This window comes from Marmota monax, unplaced genomic scaffold (assembly GCF_021218885.2).
Source record: "Marmota monax isolate L192 unplaced genomic scaffold, Marmota_monax_Labrador192_F-V1.1 WCK01_AAM20220418_F8-fsc00110, whole genome shotgun sequence".
Classification (NCBI taxonomy): Eukaryota; Metazoa; Chordata; class Mammalia; order Rodentia; family Sciuridae; genus Marmota; species Marmota monax.
In genome coordinates, this window is record NW_026694633.1 from 1,741,399 (window position 1) to 1,763,922 (window position 22,524).

General features: G+C 37.0%; 1 protein-coding gene across 5 annotated transcripts in view; it reads left to right on the forward strand.

Annotated features, from left to right (window-relative positions):
• The first annotated feature begins 13,259 nt into the window (after nt 1-13,259).
• Nucleotides 13,260-22,524, forward strand: part of LOC124078218 (multiple epidermal growth factor-like domains protein 6) — a 623,764-nt gene continuing 614,499 nt past the window's right edge. For 3 of the 5 annotated variants that reach the window (XM_058572251.1, XM_058572260.1, XM_058572261.1), the window contains exon 1: nt 14,098-14,471. The gene's annotated coding sequence lies outside the window, so the exon portion shown is untranslated. Of the gene's footprint in view, nt 13,626-14,096; nt 14,472-22,524 lie in introns of those variants that run through there. The other 2 variants (XM_058572254.1, XM_058572255.1) reach the window with 2 other exon arrangements.

A 22,524-nucleotide genomic window follows, 5' to 3' on the forward strand; every position in this document is an offset into this window, starting at 1 on the left:
ATGTGGGTTTGTCTCTGTATCTTCTAATCTGTACCATTGGTCTTCATGTCTGTTTTGGTGCCAATACCATGTTGTTTTTGTTTACTATAGCTCTGTAATATAATTTAAAGTCTAGTATTGTGATGCCTCCTGCTTTACTTTTCTTGCTGAGGATTGCTTTGACTGTTCTAGGTCTCTTATTTTTCCAAATGAGCTTCATGACTGCTTTTTCTATTTCTACGTAGAATGTCATCAGAACCTTCATAGAAATTGCATTAAATCTGTAAATGGTAGTATAGCCATCTTGACAATATTAATTCTGCCTATAAAAGTTGGGAGATCTTTCCAACCTCTAATGTCTTTTTCAATTTTTTTTCTTTAGTGTTTTGTAGCTTTCATTGTAGAGGTCTCTCACCTCTGTTGTTAGGCTGAGTCCCAAATATTTTATTTATTTGAGGCTTTTTTGAATGGGATAGTTTTCCTAATTTCTCTTTCAATCGAATCATCACTGATGCATAGGAATGCAATTGATTTATGGGTGTTAATTTCATATCCTGCTACTTTGCTGAATTCATTTATGAGTTCTAGAAATTTTCTGGTGGAGTTTTTTGGCTACTCTAAATATAGAATCGTGTTGTCAGCAAATAGGATAGTTTAAATTTTTCTTTCCCTCTTTGTATCCATTGAATTTCTTTCTTCTGTAAAATTGCTCTGGCTAGAGTTTCCAGGACTATGTTGAATAGAAGTGGTAAAAGAGGGGATCTCTGTCTTTTTTCCAGTTTTTAGGGGGAATGTTTTAAATTTTTCTCCATTTAGAATGATGCTGGCCTTGGATTTAGCATATATAGCTTTTACCATGTTGAGGTATGTTCCTACTATCCCTAGTTTTTCTAGTGTTTTGAACATGAATGGGTGCTGTGTTTTGTCAAATGCTTTCTCTGCATCTATTGAGATGATCATGTGATTCTTGTCTTTAAGTCTATTGACACAATAGATTATGTTTATTGATTTCCGTATGTTGAATCAACCCTTGCATCCTTGGGGTGAACCCCTCTTGATTTTGGTGCACTATCTTTTTAATATGTTTTTGTATGCAATAAGCTGCTATTACGAATTTTTGCATCTATGCTCAATGGGAATATTGGTCTGAATTTTTTTTTTCCTTAACATGTCTTTGTCTGGTTTTTGTATCAGGGTCATATTAGCTTCATAGAATGAATTTGGAAGGGTTAGCTTCTTTTCTATTTCATGGAATATTTTGAGGAAGATTGGTATTTGTTCTTCTTTGAAAGTCTGGTAGAACTCAGCTGAGAATCTGTCTGCTCCTGGGCTTTTTTTTTTTTTTTTTTTTTTTGGTAAGTTTTTGATGGCATCTTCAGTTTCATTGCTTGAAATTGATCTGTTTAAATTTTCTATGTCCTCCTGATTCAATTTGGGTAAGTTATATGTCTCTAGAATTTTGTTGATCTCTTCAAGATTTTTTATTTCATTCAAGTGTAAATTTTCAAAATAGATCTGATTATCATCTGTATTTCAGTAGTGTCCATTGTGATATTTCTGTTTTCATTGCAGATGTTAGTAATTTTGAGTTTTGTCTCTCTTTCTCTTTGTTAGCATGGCTAAGGGTTTATCAATTTTATTTATTTTTTTGAAGAACCAACTTTAAAATTGTTTCTTTTGTTCCAATTTCATTGATTTCCATCTCTGATTTTAATTATTTCCTATCTTTTACTGCTTTTGGTGTTGTTTTGTTCTTTTTCTGGGGCTTTGAGATGTAATGTTAGGTCTTTTATTTGATGACTTCATATTCTTTTAATTAATCAGTTCAATGCAATGAACTTTCCTCTTAAAACTGCTTCATAGTGTTCCAGAGATTTTGATATGTTGTATTGCTATTCTCTTTCACCTCTAAGTGTTTTTTTTTTAATTTATTCCTGATTTCTTCTGCTATCCATTCATCATTCAGTAATGCATTATTCAATCTCCACGTTTTAGAGTAACTTTTTAAAAATTTTATTGTTGATTTCTAATTTTATTCCATTATGATTTTATAGAATGCAAGGTATTATCTCTATTTTTTTATTTGCTAAGAGTTGCTTTGTTGTCTAAGATATGATGAGAAAGATGAGAAGAAGGTGTATTCAGTCATTGATGAATGAAATATTTTATGTACATCTGTTAAGTCTAAGTTATTAATTGCATTTCTTTGTTCTATAGCTTCTTTATTTTTGTTTGGAGGATTTATCCAGTGGTGAGAGATGTGTGTTAAAGTCACCCAGTAGTATTGTGTTGTTATTTATTTGATTCTTAAAGTTGAGAAGGGGTTGTTTGATCTACGTAGATGCTCCATTGGGGGGGGACATAAATATTTCTGATTATTATGACTTATTGGTATATAATTCCATTAAGCAGTATGAAATGTCCTTCTTTGTCCCTTCTGATTAAATTTGGCTTGAAGCCCACTTTGTCTGATATGAGGATAGAAACTCCTGCTTGTTTATGAGATCCATGTGAATGATATATTTTTCCCCATCCTTTTACCTTTGGTCTGTGAATTTCTTTCCTATAAGGCGAGTTTCTTGGAGACAGCATATTGTTGGGTCCTGTTTTTTAATCTGATCTGCCAGTCTATATCTTTTAATGATTGATGAATTTAGGCCATTTACATTCAAGGTTATTATTAAGATATGCTTTTTATTCCCTGTTATATTGATTTATTCTGGTTTTTAATTTGAATTAGATTGATTCACTTTCCTTTTAGTGTAGTTCCTCCCTTTGCTGGTTTTCACTTTTATTTTTCATTTCTTCTTGAAGAAAACCTTACTCTGGGTATGTTTTAATAGTGCAAGCTTTCTAGTTGTGAATTCTTTTAACTTTTGTTTATCATGGAAAGTTTTTATTTCAATATCAATTCTGAAGCTTAATTTTGCTGAAAATAGTATTCTTGGCTGGAATCCATTTTCTTTCAGAGTTTGGTATATATTATTCCAAGAACTCCTAACTCTGTGGGTCTGGGTTGAGAGATCAGCTGAGATCTGGATTGGTTTCCTTCTAAATGTTCCTGTTGTTTTTCTCTGGAGGCCTTTAAAATTGTATTCTTATTCTTTATGTTAGGCATTTTCATAATAATGTACTTTTGTGTGGGTCCTTTGTAATTTTGCTTATTTGGGGTCCTATAAACCTACTGTATTTGATTTTTCACTTCAATCTTTAGGTTTGGGAAATTTTCTGATATTATCTCTTTGAAAATATTATTCATTGCTTTGTTTGTATCATTGAGACTTCATCTATCCCAGTATAATCTTAAATTTGCTCTTTTCAGGATATCCCATATTTCTTGGAAATTTTGTTCATGGTCTCTTAATATCTTTTCTCCACAGTCATCTTTGTTTACAAGATTATATATTTTGTCTTCATTGACTGAAACTCTGTCTTCCAAGTGATCTAGTCTGTTGGTGAGTCTTTCAATTGAATTTTTAATTTGGTTTATTGATTCCTTTATTTTGAGGATTTCTGCTTTTTTTTTGATTTTTCAGAATCTGTGTCTCTTTGTTGAAGTCATCTTTCACTTACTTTATCTTGTAATTTCACTCCTTACTTTGCAGATAAATTTAACTATGTACATTCTTAACTCTTTCTCTGACATTTCTTATATTGTATTGTCAGTGGATTCTGTCATTGGAGTATCTTGGTTTGTTTGGGGTGATTTGTTCCCTTGGTTTTTCACTTAGATTTTGTGACTACCCATCCAACATTATGGATCTGGGGCAATTGAGTTTCTACCCTGTGGATTTATAGTGTCCCTGAAGGTTTCCAGTACCTCACTATTTAAGGAGAGACAAATAATAACAACAACAAATGCAAACAATATACTGCATTAAAAAATATATACTGCATTAAACGAAATAGTTTCTGCTATGAAGTCTATTATATTAATTATCACAATAACAGAAAAGATATGATCAGTTATTGCCTACAATAAAAACAGCAAATTTGTAAAAGGGTTTACAATTTCAAATGGAGGACATGGAGATAACAGAATTGATATAGGACATGATGATTATGAGAGAAGAGGAGAGAAGATAGAAGTAAAATTTCAAGAAACAGTGAAAGAAAGAACAATAGAAATTTGGTTGTTAGTGAAAGAAAAAAAGAGTATCAAAGGAAGTAGGTAGGACAAAAAATATATATAGTATAAATTAAAAATAAAAAATACAAAACAAAAACTAAAATATACTAACCAAACATCCTAGTTCACAAAAAAATCTAATCCTTGAAAAATAACTGGCTTCAAAAATGTTAGAAATGAAAAAAATATGAATAAGTATAAACGTCCATGTACCATTAAGGTTACAATTAAACAGAGAAAAAGAATTTTAAAAAGAAAAGAAAAAAATCTTAATGAAAAGTTAAAGAATTCTCTTCATTGGAGTTCAAAAGTTTCTCAGCTTCTCTTCTCAGGGAGTTTTAGTTGGGGTCCTCTGGAGCACCCTCCAGATTACTGGAGTGAAAGAGTTAATCCCATAGGCCAAATTCCTGGAGGCAGGGTTTAGGCTTAGGTGGGTTCTAGGCTGTTTGCTGAATGCCAATTGGTCTGGAAATTTTAAGTCACTGAACCTCCAGGACCCATTACTTGCTGGTCCATGCTGGAAGACTGTGCCCTAGGGATCTCCTCTGGAGATCTCCACCATATGAGTGGAAACTCATATGATAGAGGAGCCAATTCTTAGTATCCTATGTCACTTGTGGACTGCATGTTTCCTGTTCTTGGGTTCAGTCTCCAAATTCCTTCTCTTCTGCCCCTGCCTTTCTGAATTGCTGGACAGATGCATCCCTCCTTCCATTCTTGCAAGCAGCCGGGTTGAAGGGATAGGGGTAGAGCTGGGTGGGTTTCCATGACCAGTTGTCTTCTGTGTAAACCTCTCTCCATGTTTGATTTTTTTTTCTGACCACTTAAGCACACTCCATGTTGTGCAGTGTGTGTTTACTTGGTCTGTATTTCAGGCCAAACTCCAGTTTGCCAGGAATTCACTCTCTCAGCTGCCAGCTCCTGCACTGTGGCTGCAAAATGATTCCTTCCTTTGTCCTTCACAGGTTGCCTGGAGAGATGGTGGCTTCTTTCCCCACAGGGATATTGTGTAGCTCGTCTTTCAGTTTAGTTGGCAATGTCCTTGATCTCTAAAGGCTCCATACCCAGACATGCCTCAGGCCTCCTAAAAGTGCAGGTTCCTTGGGGCTGGGGTTGTGGCTCAGTGATAGAGTGCTCACCTAGCATGTGTGGGGCCCTGGGTTCGCTCCTCAGCATCACATAAAAATAAATGAATGGAATAAAGATATTTAAAAAAATGTGGGTTCCTTTAAATCCCTTATCCCTCTACTTTGCTGGCTGAGGGAGCACTCTGGCTGGTGCTTTTGACCCAGCCATGGCAGTGGCTATGCCACTAGGGTGACGTTTTTCCTTATTTTATTATACCCAACTTCCTGAGTCCCCGATCTGCTTTGAATGTCCAGTTTTAAATTCCAGCAAAGTCCACTGATCTCTTTTGCCCATCTTGCTGAGAAGCTGCCTATATGCTTTCTTGGTTTCATGTCATGGAGCAGCCAGGAAGGTGAATCCCCTCTATTCTGCCATATTTTAAACTCCCTGTTAGCATTCTTTCTATATGCTGGATACTAAACCTACCTCAGATATGACTCATAAATATTTCATTTTATTCCGTTGGTTTTCTTTTCACTTTCTTGACAATATGTTGACTGTATTTTGGACATCAATTTCCATAGCTATATAGCTGAAGCTACCCATCTCATCTGCTACATAAAACACACATACAAAACCATAGAAATATTTCCGGTGCAAAAATGTGAAAAAAAAAATCTGAAAAAACATGTTATAAATAAGTTGTCATATAACCCAGAAAATCCATGCCTAGAGAAATTTACCCAAGTAAATTAAAATGTATATTTATAAAAAATAATATTTCAGGTGCAAATGTGTAGTATGTTTGTATATAAATTTATGTTAATAATTTTCAAGTACCCTAAATTTGTGCTAAAGAATTACATAGGGGTGTAATTTTTACAGCCTTATTAAAATATTAAAGAACACTGAATTTTGCACTTTAAAATGTTGAGTTTTATGATACATAAATTACAATGTTCGTATCTCTGTAATTTAAATTATGGCCTTAGTCATGATTTGGGCTTGAATATGCCATCTGGATTGATCTTTTTTTCTTAAGTGGATATTTTTACTTATTTACACTGGGTTTCATTAATTACTATTTCCCTCATTGGTGTACTTCTATAAAATTCTCTTCTAAATTATCCTTATCAAGTTGGAAAAGAAATAGAAAACTACATTATGGAGGTTTGGTTTTGATCATTCCTAAATATGAATGTTTATTTTGCAAAAGTGAGCTAATGGTATAGTAGTAGTATCTTTTGCAGCTATTTCTTAAATAACTAGGTCAGAGAATCTCCAATATCAAGCACATATTAGACTGTGTTGATCCATTATATGCTTCTTTATAATCAGATTTATTAAAAACTTATTTAGTATGGTTATGTGTAGAGGCATTGGTAGTGGCTGTTTGAATACAATCAATTATCTGAGGTAGTAAGACACAAAGAATTGGACTAAAATTTGCCTGTTATTAATAACCAAAAAAAAAAAAATCCCACAAAGTAGTGGACTTCAATATGTTGACAGCCTGAAACAGAAAAATAGTAAGGGACAACAAAACTCTACTTTCATCAATGGATATATTACACAGACAGAAAATCAACTGAGGAGATATTGGCCTTGAACTATACTTTAGACCAAATAGACCTAATTGATATATATAAATATTCTATCCAATAGTAGCAGAATATACATTTTTCTCAAGCACATCTGAAACATTCACCAGGATAGATTATTAAAATCAAATCAAATATCTTTTCCAAACACAGTGGTATGAAACTAGAAGTCAATAATGAGTAATTTCATAAAATTTGCAAATATATGGAAATTAAGCAACATGCTTTTGAATAAACATTAGGTCACTGAAGAAACTAAAAGATTAAAAATATCTTGAGACAAATGAAAATGAATACACAATACATCAAAACCTGTGGTTTGCAACAAAAGCTGTTTTGAGAGTGAAATTTATAGTAATAAATGCCTACATCAAAAAAGAAAAAAGGTCCCAGATAAACAATGCAATGGTATATTTAAAAAAAAAAAAACAGAAAAGAAATGACAAAAATAAATTCAGTTAGCAGAAGGGAGGGAAATAAATGAAATAAAGTCTAGAAAAACAATGGAAAAAAATCAATGAAAATAATAATTGGGGGGCTAGGATGTGGCTCAAGCGGTAGCATGCTCGCCTGGCATGCCTGTGGCCCGGGTTGGATCCTCAGCACCACATACAAACAAAGATGTTGTGTCCACGGAAAACTAAATAAATAAAAAAAATTTTTTTTATAAAAGAAAATAATAATTGGTTCACTTAAAATATAAACAAAATTGACAAATCTTTATCTAGGCTTAGAAAGAGAGAAGACTCAAATATGTAAATTCAGAAATAATAGAGGAGACATTACAATTGATACCACAGAAATACAAGGGATTATAAGTCCATACCTATGAAAAATTCTGTGGTGATAAGCTGGATAACCTAGAAGAGTCAAGTGAATTTCTAGAAACAGATAATCTATCAAGACTATATAACAGAGAGAGAGAGAGCGAGAGAGAGAGAGAGAAAATCTGAACAGGCCAATAATGAGTAAAGAAGACTAAATCAGTAATAAAAAAATTTCCCATCAAAGATAAGCCTAGGCTCCACTTCTGAATTCCAACAAACTTAAAAACAAACTAATATGGATCATTGTCAAATTCTTCCAAAAATTGAAAAGGAAGGACTTCTTCCAAACTCACTTTACAAGGTCATCATTACTTTGACACCAAAGCCAGATGAAAGTACTATAAGAAAAGAAAATTAGAGGCCAATATTCTCAATGAATATTCATATGAAAATACTAAACAAGTACTACCAAACAGAATTCATCTGCACAATGTAAGATCATTTACCAAAATCAAGTGAGACTTATCCTAGGAACATAAGGTTGGACTAATATAGGAAAATCAGTCAATCAACAGAATGAAGGACAAAAAGTTTTATGATCCTCTCCTACATCAATAGATGTAGAAGAAGCATTTGAAAATATTCAAGGAGCTTTCATAATAAAAACACTCAGCAAGCTAGGTATATAAAAATGAATCTCATTATAATGGAGGTCATATGTTACAAGCCCACAACTAATAGAATATTCAATAGTAAAAAGTTTAAATCTTTTTATCTAAGATCAGAAAGACAAGGATGCGCAATCTCATCACTTCTACACAACATAGTACTGAAAGTTAGGTCCAGAACAATTTGGCAAAAAAAGGAACTAAAAGGCTTTCCATAATGGAAAAGAAGTAAAATTGTCACTGTTTGCAGATGACATGTTCTGCTATGTAGAAAACTCTAATGACTCCTCCCCCAAACTCTTAGAACTAAAAAAGTCAGTAAAGTTGCAAAATATAAACTGAACATATACTATGAGGTATCTAAAAAAGAAATCAAGAAAACAAATAATAGCTCCACAAAAAAAAAAAAAAACACTTAGAAATAAATTTAACGAAGGAGGTGAAAGATCTCTATAATGAACTTAATGAAACACAGATGAAAGAAACTGAAAAGACAACAATAAGTGGAAAGATATCTCATGATCATGCACTGAAAATTCATATTGCCAAAATGTCCATGTTGCCTAACATGAGATATGTTAGGCAACATGGACATTTTGCATGTACTTTCTATCAAAATTCCAATAACATTTTTTCACAGAATAGAAAAATTAATCCCAAAATTCATGTGGAACAACAATTAAAGCAACATTGAGCAAAAAGAATGAAGCTGGATGCCTCCCAATACCTGGATTCAACATATACTACAAAAGTATTGTGATCAAAGCACTAAGGTCATCATAAAAACAGACACGGACCAATGGAACAAAATAGAGAGTCAATAAATAGATCCAAGCATTTAGAATCAGCTGATTTCCTACAAAGATACCAAGAACACACAATGGGGAAAAAAGATGATCTTTTTAATAATGATATTAGACCCTTACCCCACGCTAGATTTAAAAATCAACTCTAAATGGTGTAAAGACTTAAAGAACAAAACTTTAAAAACTGTAAAACTAGTGAGATAAAACACAGAGGGAAAGTGCCATATTATTGGTTCTGGGCAACAATTTTTTTGCCTAGGAATCCCAAAGCATAGACAACAAAAGCAAAAATAGACAAATAGAATTACATTAAACTAAAGAACATGTTTACAGCAAAGGAAATAATCAACAAGCGAAGGGACAACTAAAAATAGAAGAAAATATTTGCCAACCATACCTCTGATGAAGGATTAATATCCAAACAATGTAAGAAAATCAAACAATTTAAGGGCAAGGAAACAAATAACCCAATTAAAAAATGGGAGGAGAATCCAAACACACATTTTCCAAAGACATAAAAGTAGCCAACAGATGCATAAAAAGTTGCTGGATATCTCTAATCATCAGGGAAATGCAAATTAAAATCAAATGAGATCTCACCTCACACCTGTTAGGATGCCTCTTATCAAAATAATGAAAAGACGCTAAATATACTAAGCCTTTCACAAAAAAACTAAAACAAATACTTTATGATTCTCCTGTGAAATATCTAAAGTGGTCAATATAGAAAGAAAAAGTAGAAAGGTGACTGCTAAGGGCTAGAGAGAAGGAGGGAGAATTTATTATATTAATGGGTATAGAGCTTCAGTTTTGCAAAATGAAGACATTCTAGAGATCTGTTGCACAACAATGTGGATATACACAACCCTACTGAACTGTACAGTTAAGAATGGTGAAGATTGTAAATTTAATGTTACATGTGTCTTATTCCATATATACCGAAAAGCATCAGCTATGCAAATGCATAGTATAGTTTCAGAAAAAAGTACAAATGTATGTCTGGGCTAAGCTTCTAATTAGGTTCCAATAAGCATATGTAATTTCAGAGCTAGTAATTCCATTATCACTTACATATGATTTGTAAGTCATTATGACCAATAAGTATCACAGCACTGAGTAATTATGTATAAATCACTAGACAAACATCTTAGGAGTTTTATGTTGAATTTTTAATCCCTTTAAAGAGAGAGAGGAATATAGGTCTGTAAGAACAATATTTAGTGGCAGATGAAATCAAAGCAAGAATGATTATATTCACATCTTGGTGTGACGATCCCAGTTGGTTCCTGGGTGAATTTCATTCTATTTTTTCCTGACATCAAGATTTAAATGTACATGGCTCATTAGTGCTTGTAGGCATTTCTGTAATGGCAATTTATTACACTTTCAGGTGACAGAAGCTATCCTTTGAAGAATTGCTTTCTGACCTCCTCCTCTTTCAACCCACAACACCTGCCGGATGAAGTGGCCTGCTCTTTTTTTCTGTCCCCGTATAGACACGAGAAGTTTTTGTGCAGAAGGAGAGCAGGGCTGAAAAGCTTTGGCAGGAAGGTTTTTGCAGCAGCCTGCTTGTCGTACTGCATGGATCAACAATTTCTCAATTAGAAGAAGATAGACGAGAAGATAAAGTATTTGGTGACTGTAAAGCTTCAAGCAGCAGCTGAGGAAGATTTTGAGAACATCTGGTCGGAATCTATTTCTTTTTAGGTAAGCATTCCTTTTTACAACCAGCATACATAAAGCATGAAATTGGCTTACTCCACCTCCTAACAAGGAAGAAGCTCGTTAGATTTATTATGCCTTAGATGCAGGTATGGAGGGAGAGAGAACGGTATGGGGCATGCCCACTGGAGATCGCCCTCCTCTCCTAATCTTTTGGACTCCTCTCAGAGAGAACATTCATCTACTTTGTCAAATCTATTTTTAAGAGCCTATCTAGGTAGGCAAGTGTAAAAGATCATTCACAAAAGTAAAGCCAATTCATGATGAATCTGGTTTTTGTACCCCATGAAATTTATGTCTGAGCAAGGGGTATTATTAGCATAACACTTCTCTTAATTTTTAAAACTGATTCTTTGTGTACCTGGCTCATTCTCTTTCTTTGTTAATTTAATGTCTTTCACTCTGGGCAATAAAGGTATAATTAACTGGTATTTTCTTTTCTTTTTCTTCTGTATCTAGCCTCATTTTATGTGTTCATAGAACCCTGAAACCACCAAACTATTGCTATTTTAATCTGTAAGACTGTAGCCAACAGGTTTCATAATGCTCACCTGTTTTAAAGATATGGCATAACCAGCCAATCAAACCACATAACCAGTTATTTTTAAACTGTATGCACAAATTACAAAGGAAGTGCTGGATTCATGTCAGTTTATGGTAAAAACTTTAATGCATTTGCTTTTTCATTTAAGGATAATTGCTTACATGGCATTGTTTTTATGTTATAAGCCGTACTAGAATAATATAAAATCGACATTACTTTATGAAATGTACACTAATATTTAGCCTGTCACATCCATACTATTTTAAATGTTCATCTACAATAAAGTGCCTTCAAAATCATGGAAGGAAATTTTTCTAATTTGTGATTTACTTTCCATGTACCTAAACTGTCCTTTACTAAACAACCATGCAATCAAATAATTCACATATATTTTTGTATTATTTAGCTCTTAAAATAGCTCTTTTCAGCCATGACTTTATACTAAATTTGTCTTTCTTTAATATAAAGAAAATTGTATAGAAACTTTTTACATACCCAAAGGGAATGAGATTAGTTGAAGATAGACTCCTGCAGAGTTAAAACTAGTCCAGAAGCAAAGAAAGGCTTAGCAAGTCACAGGAAATTTCAGGGAACAGTTAATCTATATCATCATCTTTAGGTACACTATAAATTTTCATCAAAACAATTAAGATCAAACAGTATTGAAACAAACTGGAACCTTTAAGTTTCATCCAAAGGACAAACTAGAAAACTGAATCCATGGAGAGGGTTAATCTTTGTACCTGTACACATACACTATACAATCATTACACTAGTTCAGAAGCTGTAATCATTATGGCTTATCCAGTTTCTTAATTCATCCTTATAGTACCCCACCTGCCTTTGGTCATTTTACTGTTCAATAGTGCTTCCCTAGAAGAGGGAGAGGAAAAAGAAGAGGAGGTGAAATTAAGTAATCAATTCTGTTGAGGAGAATTTAGAATTAACAGTTAAAAATAAATTTTAAAATTACCAGTGTATTTTACTAACCTGTGCTGGGCCTATTGTTAGCAGAACTAATTTAGAGTTAGCCACAGGAAAATGCATCTCCACAGCTGGTGTCAGTACCAAGTCCACTATCTCTTGGGTTTGGAGAAGGCCTGGTTCATGTATAACTGGTGTTTAGAAAGGGAAGTAAGAATGAATTCCTCTTTCATGAAACACAGGGGTCAGATAATGATTTCTATTGTGTAAACAGCTCTAAAATTCTGTGTTCAAGATACTTGCCAAAAGATAAAGATATCATCTAGTTGTGTTTTTACAGAATTTTTCACTGTAAACTTGATTTTAAAAAGTTAAAATTATACAGACAAGTCTAAGAGGAATAGAAAACATTGCAAGTTAGCATGAATTTCAAACTTAAATAAACAAGGAGAGCAAAGTCACAGAATGCTAAAAAATTCAGGAGTGTGGTTCTCTCCCACTCTCATCTTTTTATTCCTTTTCAGAAACCCCCCAAAAGTGTGCTCCTCCGTCCCTCCTGTAAATGCCCAATTGCTTCTTTAGTCACAGAAAGAGAAAAAAAAGGGAACAAAGGCTTAGAAGACTGAAATTAAAAGCCAGATGGTTAATTCAACTATGAAGGGCAAGAGGGAGTCCAAAAACACCTTCTGAGAAAAATCATTTTAGGGGTCCTAGGACTGTGGAAATCAGGTGTATTGCTTTTAGTGTCTGATTATGAATGAGTCCTTGGATAGACACTTTTGGTAAGTTTAGTAATAAAGGAAAAAAGTTGTTTCACTGCAGACGGTTCCATTTTCTGCAGGGTTAAACTGCAGACGTTGGCTCCAGAGCTTGGGCTGTCCTTGTTGGAGGGCACAATGCACCATAGATTTTTATTTTCACGAAACAGACTCCAGAGGTTTGCGGCCTTCCAGACAGCAGCTGGCGCCGAGCACAGGCACTGCCTCAGGCCGGAGCTGCTGGCGACCGCGCTACTCTTGGCTGTGCGTCCCGGGCAGCGCTAGCCAGCACCGCAACCCAAGATTCCCGTTCAGAGCAGACGCTGTTCCCTTCTGGAAGGGCCGTGGGGGCTCGCAACTGACGGCTTCTCCGTATATTTTTAGGGAAAAGGGAGTTGGTTTGCAGGGAAGGATGGAGTAGTTTTATAGAACGGTTGGCTCCTTCCTATAACTCTGGTGCCTAAATTGGGTGAGACGGTGGCCAAATAAAATGAAGGGAGATTATCTCATTTTGAGTAACTAGGATTTCTGGATGAGCTGAAGATGTGTCCTGCAACTGTCGATTTGGCAAGAGATTTGACTCAATCAACTACCATTTGGTTTTCACTTCAAACACACCTCCCCCTGTCTGGTGTTCGGACCCACTCCCCAGACTCGAGGTAGGGAGTGAGCTGAAGGAGAGTGAATCAAAAGTCAGCCTTCTTTTGGTCTCTGCCTGTAGCAGATGCACAGCTGGTTGGTTCTGAGCAGGTTGGTGTGTGAGGCTGAAAACCGGAGCAGCTTAGCGTCTTTAGCGGGCTTTGGGGTGTGTGTGCTTAGAGGGTGGATCGGAAGAGGTTGGGAGTAGAGTCAGGCTGAGTATTCAGCGAAACCCCTGATTTTGCGTCCCAGCTGCTTCTTCCACTGCCCCCACTGCCCAGCCCCCGCCGCTTCTAGTCCCCGCAGCGCTGGCTTGGAGAGGAGGGGGTGAGGAGGGCGCTAGGGGGTGGGGGACGCCCAACAACGCGTCGAGCCCGCGGTGGCAGCAGGGCTGTCTCTTTAAGCGCTCCGGAGGGGCCGGGGCTGGAGGGCGGCGAGCGCGTTTCCATGGCACCCAGGCTGCGGGGGCTGCGGGGCCGCTGGGCTCGCTGTGCTCCAGTCGCTCCCGGCGGAGCAGGACCGTGCAGCTGGCTGGCCACCGCGCCTCGGGGGCTCCTCTGGCCGCTCCTCCTGGGCTCCCAACCGCCTGTGACGCCCGGTGGGGCCGAGCCGCTGCCGCGCCCTCCTCAGGGAGACGCACCTCGCCGGCCCGCAAGCCCTGCACTCCAACTTCTGCCCGGCGAGCCCAACTTCTGCGCCGGGTTCGGACTCGGCGGATTCTGAGCGGCGCGCAGCGCGCAGTTCGGGCGGTGGCCGGAGCGGCTTGGCCTCGCTGAGATGACCTCGCGACTGTGGCTCTGGTGCTTCTGCGCTTGGGTGGCCGCCAGCTGGCCGCCAGGAAGCGCCCCACAGCTCCAGCCAGGCATGTAAGTGGCGCCCGCGTGCTCCCGAACGAGTGGAGAGAGCCGGCGCCCGTGCGCCCCCGCCCCACCCTGACCTGCTGCGGTCACCGCGGGCGGAGCCCTTCGCTCCGAGAAGGGAAGGAGGGATGATACGCTGGCAGGCACCAAGAGGGATCTTTGGGTTGTCCCTGGCGGAGCGCCGCGGGAACGCTGTCACCAGCGTGTCCTCTGGGAGCGTCAGCTCTGGAGCAGAAACCACGACCCAGGGCCGTGTGCCTTTTACCTAACTCATACTTTCTAAGCGCCTGACCGATTCCCCCCACCCCTCCAGTTTGAGTGTTGTGCACGTGTGCTTGATGTGTGTGTGTGTGTGTGTGTGTGATTGGTGTGTGTGTGTGTGTGTGTGTGTGTTTCAGTTAATTTCCTGTTTAGGAGTAATTAGCTATTACAGATGCCACTTTCTAAAAGGATTTTAAATGAAATCCTATCGAATTGCGAGTTTCTCGACATTGTCTTTACAAAAACCAATGAGCTCCTGTACATTTTTTAAAAGAGGTATCATTAAGTCCAAGGAATGGATTATTCCACAGGTTTGAGAGAGGCTAAGTGAGAGATGAGTGTGTCAACCACTGAATGAGCTACTTGCGAAGCTGCTTGGATGCTTGCTCCTTTTAGTAGAGAATTGAAGAGTTCCGAACATGACTGGAAAGCATCATCTGAGGATGGGACATGTTTTTTTTTTTTGACAGGTCAGCAAAGGTGAAGGATAGGAAATATTAAGTCTTGATCATTGTGTGAAGTGTAGCTACATGCTTGTGGCAAGTCTTTGCAAATTGTAAGGTCTCCTTGACTGTCTGGATAAGTTTTTACGAAATTCGGTGGCGTCAGCGGGATCATCATTGAAAGGTCTGAAAGAAAAGCCAGATCAAATTCTGCTTTTCATTTTCTGCTCTGGAGCAGTTATGAACAGACAGTATTTTGAACATTTGAATATTTTTTTCTACTTTGCTACTTCTTTGCTTCATTTTGCTTTTCTGAAATGTGAATATTTTATGATAGAAAAGGGGATTTAGATAAGTACACAAAGCCATCCATACATTTCCCAGGCTTCACTTTTTCGGGTAAGGAAAATACTATTTTTGGACTCACTTTACATTTCCATATTTCATCCCTTTCCTGTGAGATTCAATTTGCTACCTGGTTACTGCAAATGTCACTAACTATAAATCTTGAGACTTGGCCAGGATATCAGTGGTATCACACAAGTTCTTTCCTGCATAGTTTGTAAATACATATTTGGCAGAAATGCAAGGAGTTCTTGTGAATGTGATTTCTCTTGAATTGATAAGATTTGCCTTGTTTATTTTGAAGAGGTTGCTTTAGACTTTTCAGTTTATCTCTGAGAACATCTCACTTTGGATAACTTGTGCATGCATAAGCCTTCATATCGTAGAAATTGCTTTTTAGCAAGCTTGCCCAGTAGCCCTGCTCTTACCTTCACAAGTGCCCTTATTTAAGTGATCCCAGTTTGCCTTATTAGGTAGTCACAGAATCACCCAGGCACATTGAGACTGAATAATCCCTTTGGAGAAAGGAATGGAGGCTTTGAGGAACAACAGAAATAAACCACTTTTTTTTTTTTTTTTTAACATTACTTAACTATTGTAACTCGTGTTTCAATAGTGGTTCTTTGGTTGAAAAGGCTGGGGGGATGACTTTGCACTTTTTTTTTTTTAAGGAGGCTGCTCCTGCAGTTCATTTATTTATCAGATGAGATGAAATCAGATATTAAAAACAATATAAATTTTTGATTGTTTAATAGAGATGTGTTTTCCAGGAAGCTATTGAGATCACTCTGATGACTCTTAGTACTTTCAGAAAACTAAATGGGGAAATCCAATCAAATTTATGTTTTGTCCTCTCTTGTATTAGAGTTAATGGTGGCTTCTTCAGTAGGAACCATGTTGGGATTTAGTGCTAGGTTTCTGCAGATGTCTTTGCAATTTTCGTAGGCATGTGGAATGCAACCATGTACAGCTCTTGGCTTCCAAATACCTGTCCATCTGTTAAATTAAAGAGAGTTCTTTCCCAGATTTTTTTTTTTTATTGACCTCTGAGGTCCATTATCAGTGAAAGCAGGCTTCTAATGAGGTGAAGACCACTAATGAGAATGCATCATCTTACTGACTGGCATTTATAGGTCATTAACACAGGTAAGAGTTTTATGTAGCTGATCTTGTACTTGTGCAGATTTGGGGAGCTAGAGAGACAAGGGAAATTAGGAAATGAATGTTCAGCTAACTAGCGGTCAGTTTAAACATAATGTATTTAATTCATGGTGTAGTCCTCAGAAAGTAAACACTTTTTATTTTATTTATTTATTTACTTTTTTAGTAAACTAATTTTCAAAAGATATTTTATTAATGAAACAAAGAGATGTATGGCATATGGATTTTCCAGTTCTAATGATAATTGATTTGTGCAATGATCTTGTTGTATTTAGGAAACCTTGCATAACTTAAGTTTAGGCAGATTCATAAAATCAGTATTCTCTAAAGAGTGCTTAAGTACCCACTATGTAAGCAGGCTTTTGAAATCCCAGACCTAATCTATTTGAATTTTTTCTTAGATGCTGGACAAATTTCTAGATACTTTTAATGTACTATTTCATTTAATCTTGGAAATAGCCCTAGAGATAGGCATTATTATTTCCATTTTATGATGAAGAAGAGACATAGTAAGTTTAAGTTCAGACTCCAAAAATTCAGAATATCTGAATCCAGGCAGTCTGAGTCCAGAGCTGGGGTTCTTAACATATGCCCTATTTTAGAACATCCAACCCCAGCCTAGTTTTTTTTTTTTTTCCTTTTTTCTTTTGGTTGTGCTGGGGATTGAACCTAGGGCCTTATGCATGCAAGGCATGAATGTATAGAAGTATATAGAAACTTTCTATAGCTAATGTAGAAATTCAGGGGTCAGAATGGGAGTGGCAGAGATTTAGGTCTTACAAAGAATCCATGGACTTATAATTTGTCAAGAAGCTACCAACTGAGCTAAATCCCCAGCCCCCCAGGCCATTTTTAAGAACTTCTTAAAGCAAGCATTTTCAATGGGAATGGAACTGAAGCCTTTGGGGTCTTTTTTGATGGTTGAAGTAGCTATAGGGTTATATTGGCTTTTGATGCTAGTTTGGAAAAGATGGTTATCCTACAATGGGTGTAAGTTCTCTTGCCTCATGGAGACTCCTTCATGCTTGTAGACACTTAAGTACTAAAATGATGAACTAGGCTTAAATGGGATGTGTAGGGTGGGGAAAGGTATCCTTGGCAAGTGCATTATGAAATCCAGAGTTGTAACTGGTGATGGCATTTTGATAAAGGGATATTGAAGAGTTTACTTATGTTAATGGTGCTCTGTAAATGTTTTGTGAAGGATTAAGTAGGAGGAAATAAACTCTACCCAGATCTTTGAGACATCAAGGAAAATGACTAGCTGTAATGCATTCTATTAAAATTTATCCTTTGTAATATACTCTTGTAAATACTTGCATAGTAACATGATGAGAAGTAGTAAACATGGAGGGGTTGGAGCTATCATGCCAGACAGAAATGAATAAAGGCAGAACCAGTGGCTTAATCTCCTGGAACTTGGGATACATGGATTTCTCTGATATGTGGAGGGAATTTTAAGAAGGTGTGGTACTTTGTGGCTCAGCAGTCTTCTAAGTTGTGCAGGACTCCTCACATCCATCCCTAATGAGGATATCCAATATAGGCAGGTTTGTTTTTTTTTTAATAGTTTTTTTAGTTGTCAATGGAACTTTATTTTTTTTATTTATATGTGGTGCTGAGAATCAAACCCAGGGCCTCACACATGTTTGTCAAGCACTCTGTCACTGAGCCACAACCCCACCCCAACATAGGCAGTTTTGACATACAAATTTGAAGTGTGCTAAATGTGATATTGTTCAACACTCATGTATAGAAGTATGTTTTATTTCAGCTTTCTATAGCTGATGTAGAAACTCAGGGGTCGGAATGGGAGTGGCAGAGATTTAGATTTTACAAAGAATCCATGGATTTAGAAATAGAATTTGTCAAGAAGCTATGATAATAATCTTGGTGGTAAAAGGAAGTTGAAAGTTGTCTCTTGTCCCACATACTATGCAGGAATTTTTTTTTTTTTTTTTTTACTTATGACAAAGCCTGAAATTGACCTATCTTAGTTTGTTCAAAATACTGTAACAAAAATATTATAAATTGAATAGCTTATAAAGAATAAATATTTATTTCTCACAGTTCTGGAACTGAAAGCCATAATCCAAGGCATTGATAGGTCTAGTTGGTTGGTGTTTGACAGGGCCTGTTTAATGGTTTTTAAATCCAGCTATGTCCTCCTAGGATCAAAGAGTCAAATGAGTTCCCTTGGATCTATTTTAAAAGAGCACTACTCTCTTTCAAGAGAGTTCTACCCTGAGGATCTAATCACCTTCCAAAGGGTGATAACCGCCACCTTGAGGTTATTTTAAAAGGGAACAAATATTCAGACCATAGCATGAGCAAACTAGAGATGTCTGGGACTAGTAACAGTCCACTTTAAAGCATGATTTGTGGTCTGTCATTTATTCATTAGTGTAAATTATTTCAAAAATTTGTTTCTTTCTTGTGGGTCAACCACATTAATGAACATATAATGAATTCAAAAAACAAAGCTGTGTGCACTCTGAGAGAAACTCTATTATTAGCAATTTGTATTTTATTAGAATCTTTGATCCAAATGACAATCACACAAAGTGGATAATATCATCATATTATCTTCAGATGAGGCATAGAGAATTTGCCTGAAGTTTCATATCTGAGAAGCAGCAGGATGAGTTTTGGACCTAACCTGACTAACTCTAGGACCTTGTCCCTAATCACCATACTCTGGGGGTCCCTTGACTCTTGACCACTCTGTTGTACACTCTTGAACTATCAGACTCTCTGATCTTTTTACTTTGTTGGGTCTATTTACTTATATGTAGTCATAGGTGTTCTTTCTCCTTTTCTCCTAGTTAGACCCAAACCTTTGATTTGTAGTTTCAGCAATTCATACTGTATTGATAAATTGACATTATAGGCATTTTCTCAATGTCCCTGTCCTCCATTTCAGTATTTTTTCCTGTATCTTTACTTCTTTCTTTTTTGTCTCATGGGAATAAATTTCCTATTCTTGTTTCAAGGTAATCCTTTCCCTAGTTGTTCCAGATTCCATCTTTGGAATAATTTCTCCAAGTCATCTATTTTCTTTTATTTCCAACTCTTTCCTTTCTACTGTTTACTCTCCTTTCTACCTGCTTTCTGATAATTGATAAATTAACCCATTGCAGCCTGGCTGCCTCTGAGATTATCTTTTCAGAACTTGCCCCATTATTGTTTTTTTTTTTTTTTTTTTTTTTTTTTTTGTAGCACATGACATTACCAGCTATTCCTGTTTTCCACTCTCCCACATCTTTACTTATGCTTTTCCTGGGGACAGTTAGTATTAGTTGTAGCTCTCTTCCACTGGCCACTACATTCTACTTTCTATCTCTGTTTCTTTCCCTATTCTTTACATGCTACCCTGTTCATCTCCCCCCCCCCCCACACCACATACGATTTCATCATATTTTCTGTTCTGATGGGACCCAGATGTGCACGTAGCTCAACTTCTTTGGAGCACAGACTTGGCATTTTCAACTGGTGTTATGGTTTGGATTTGGAATGTCCCCTGAAGATTTACATGTTGAAGGCTTGGTCCCAGCTGATGGTGCTATTTGGAGGTAATAGAAAATTGAGGAAGTGGATCCTGATTGGAGGAAATAGTTCACTGGGGCATGCCTTTGAAGAATTTATTATATTACTAGCCCCCTCCCCCTTCTTTGTGGTAACTATGAGGTGAGCAGCTTTGCTTCACTGCACCCCTCCCCCTGCTGTGATGTTCTGCCTTATTTCAAGTCCACAGTGATGAGACCAAGTAGGTGTGGATTGAAACCTCTGAAACTATGGGCTAAAATAAATCTTAACTCCTTTAAATTACCTTTCTCATGTATTTTGTCACAGCAACAGAAAGCTGACTAACAGAAAATCGGTACCAAGAGGTAGGATTGTTGCTGGGAGTATGCCTATTCATGTGGTTCAGAAACGTTTGGAATTGGTTTGTGGGAGAAGTTTCAGAAGGCTTGGAGGTTCAGACTGGAGAATCCCTAGAATGTTGTAAACAGAGTTTAATGTATGATTCTTGTGTGAACTCAGAAGATTGCTGGCAGCAGATCTTGGCATCATTCACATGATGCTGGTTTTGCAGGCATGCAGAATGCAGGCGTTAGAAGGGTCATGGAGGCTTCCATTAAGATTTCCAAAGAAGGCCTGAGAATCCAAGCTTGTATGGCAGAGTCAGAATTCCTGCGGGTAGCCAGTGAGAGTAATATGTGAATCTGAAGGGACAATGGAGATTTGTGGAAGTTAGCAGTGCCAGGAATGTGGAACATCTGCTGAGAGAAGCTGCAGGCAGCAAGCAGAGCGAGCCCATGGGGAAGGCCATGTGAACTAACTACAGCCAGTAAGGCTACCGGGTTGGGCCTGCCAAGCCTTTTGAAGCTCACATCATGCCACCATGCACCTGGATGCTAGGCATGGAGCTTCAGGGTTTGAAGTTTTTCTAGCTGGGACTTTTGAGCAATGCTGGAACTGTTAAGACTATATGGACCTTTTAGAGATGGACTGAATGGTTTTTGTTTGTTTGTTTGTTTGTTTTTGAGATGGGAATGAGCCTTTGGAGGCCAGAGAAGGAATGTTACAGTTTGGATCTAGAATGTCCTCTGCATGTTCATGTGTTGAATAGTGCCAGATGGGGGCGCTATTGGGAGGTGGTGGAAACTTCAGAAAATGGGGCCTAGTTGGAGGAAGTAGTTCACTGGGGGGCATGAATTTGAAAAATTCATTTTGTCTCCTGACCCACCACTCCCACTTCTTGACAGCCAAAAGGTGAGCAGCTTAGCTTCACCACACTATATCCCTACAATGATGGTTTTCTTTACCTCAAGCTCACAGCAATGGGGCCAAATAACTGTGGACTAAAACCTCTGAAGCCATGAGTCAAAGTAAATCTTGCCTCTCTTAAGTCATTTTTTTTCCTCAGGTATTTTGTCATAGCAATGGAAAGCTATCACAACTATAAACTTACAGGGTTTCAGACTCAGAATATCATAGCCCTCTATAGTCATCATTGTTTCCTACATCTTTTTAGGCACTTTGCCTATTTTCCCTTTATTATGTTTACCGTCTTACATCTGTTACTTTTCTCTGAGTTTACTCATATTATAAGCCTCAGGTATATAAAGAGGCCTTTTATATAGCAATTGTATAAATATAAGTTAATATTTATATTTCTGTCATTTGCTAAATCCTGTAAGTACCAGCAATAAAATATTTCTTGAATTATATTTAATTTCTGTTGTTGACACATAAAGCCCTGTTATGATGTTTTTACTCCTATTCTATTACAGCTATCTCTTGGTGGATCCTCTCTTTCATATCCTCTCAGTTCTCTTTATTTTTATTATATGTACCATATAATAATTTTTAAATGTTTTAAGTTTTAATTTTTAACTGGTACATAAACATAAATATGTACATCTGATATAATGTGATATTTTGATACATGTATACATTAGGGTAATCCTATCTATGGGCTCAAACTTACAGCATTTTTTATGTTGAAAATGTTCAAATTCCTTTTTTCACTTTTTAGAAAAAACATACAGAATATTATCATTATCTATAATCACTTTACTATGCTGTAGAAAAGAACTTCTTGCTCCTGTAACTTAGTACACATTAATCAACCTTTTGCCATACTTCTTCCCTATCCCTTCCTTCAGTATCCATATCCTCTAATTACTACCACCATTCTAATCTCAACTTCTTGAAATGAACCCTTTTAGATTCCTCATATGAGTGACATCATGTGGTATCTGCCCTTCTGTGCCTGGCTTATTTGGCTTAACATAATTATTTCCAGTTCCATTCATATTGTTGCAAAGGCCAGATTTCATTAT